Source organism: Arachis ipaensis, chromosome B06, assembly GCF_000816755.2.
Source record: "Arachis ipaensis cultivar K30076 chromosome B06, Araip1.1, whole genome shotgun sequence".
Lineage (NCBI taxonomy): Eukaryota > Viridiplantae > Streptophyta > Magnoliopsida > Fabales > Fabaceae > Arachis > Arachis ipaensis.
In genome coordinates, this window is record NC_029790.2 from 102,625,074 (window position 1) to 102,626,894 (window position 1,821).

The window sequence follows — 1,821 nt, forward strand, 5'->3', positions numbered from 1 at the left end:
GGTTCAAGGTTCAACTGTGGTTAAACCAGAAAAACTGTTTATAATAAAATAATAAATAAACACCCTAAAAAAGTACAAACATCAAAATATTATTCAAACTTTAGAAGAAATGGTGTAGCATTTGCCAAAACACATATAAATAGTGTAGCATTTGCCAAAACTCAGATAAATGAAGTCTCGACGTATTAAAAGGGACAGCCAAGAAACTGATGAACTTCCTAGGAAACAAGAAGCAAACATCCAAGTAGCATGATATATATCATTTGATGACTAAGATTAAATTATTATTGCATCATGGCATGATACTCATACTTTATATGGGAAAATAAGATAGTAAATCAAAATAAAACTTTTTCACCATATCACCATATTTAAAATCTCATATATCCACCTTAAACTAAGACAAACGAATTAGAGGCAATAAAATGAATTGGAGTTCAATTAATCACTGACAAATGGCAATAAAATGAATCTAGATGCATAATACTTAATAGAAGAATTGAATGACTTAGAATTACAATATAATTAAATATTCTTCATATATAGAAACAGCATCATAGAGAAGTTCATCTAAGCCAAATGCAGGCTTATCCAGAACAAAAAAGAAAGCCTTCAAATAAGGAGAATTTGAACCACAAGGACAAGCACAACGAAGAATTAAAACAAGTTAACATTCAGCACAAGAACAATTAGAAAATTAACAAGTTCACAATAACGGTTAACACAATGAACAGAGAATAATTTAAACAAAGATCAGCACAGTAGAAAAATTAAACCAAATTAACAAATTATAGCAAATTGTAAGACAACACCACCACCAATTCAAATTTAAAATAAGGCAACAACACCAGCAGGAACAATTGAAAGTTACACAGCAGCAACAAACTTTTCCAAAGATTAACAAGGATTATCAAGGTTTCAGGCTATCAGGACAATTTCAGCACAATTTGTTTTAGCACAGCACAAAAAAAAAAAGGCAACAAAACATAGTACAGCACAGCAGTGAGCAGAGCAAATCATTCAACAATTCAATCTGAATAGCGCTAGCAGTAGCAGAACAAAGAACCAAGAACGAAAAATTCAAAAGAAAAACGAAGAAACCAATCTGAGTAGCACTGGCAGAATCCTAAACCTTCGTTCTGACTTCTGAGCAGTCTGAGCAGAGGGGCAGAAGCGCGACGGAGGCGGAGGCCAGGCGACGAGAACGACTCGAAGACGCTGGTGGGTTGAAAGAAGCTGCAGCTGAACAAACGAAGGGCAGACTCCAAGACAACGAGCTCGAGGAAGAAGCTGCGATTGGTGGGTTGGAACTTCGAGCACCACGACCGGACGAAGACGTTGGTGCCTGAGCGCGACAGACGGCGGCAGGAACGCGACGGAGCAGACAAAGGCAAGGGACTGACGCCGAACTCGAGGAAGAAGGTGCGATTGTTGAATGAGGAAGAAGAGCGCACGACCAGACGACGACCGTGGTGCCTGAGCGTCGGACGACGGTCCCTGCGTCGGTGGTGGAGAAGCTAGGGTTTCAGGGTTTCAGTTTTTAGCTTTCTTTCTGATTTGGTGAATTTTGAACTGAAGAAAAGAGGAAGGATGAAGGAAGGTCGCGCGATTCTATGCTCTAAGTTCAAAACGGTGGCGTTTCTGTAAACCGGCCGGGTCCCGGTTCAATCCGACCAGCCGGTTCTCGACCGGTTCACAAACAGTTTTTAGAATTATGGTTTTCTCTTTAAGACCGAATCACAAGGTGTCTGGTTTCTGGTCGGATCGGTCAACCCGATCGAGTATTCAAAACCATGCCTAATCCTAATTTTACATTAACAG

At 39.5% G+C, this 1,821-nt stretch overlaps 1 protein-coding gene across 2 annotated transcripts in view; it reads right to left on the minus strand.

The window, feature by feature from the left end:
• Nucleotides 1-1,589, minus strand: part of LOC107604711 (signal recognition particle receptor subunit beta) — an 8,366-nt gene extending 6,777 nt beyond the window's left edge. Inside the window, exon 1 of one of the 2 annotated variants that reach the window (XM_016306363.2) lies at nucleotides 1,133-1,583. The gene's annotated coding sequence lies outside the window, so the exon portion shown is untranslated. Of the gene's footprint in view, nucleotides 1-1,132 lie in introns of both variants that reach the window. The other variant, XM_021104671.1, reaches the window with a different exon arrangement.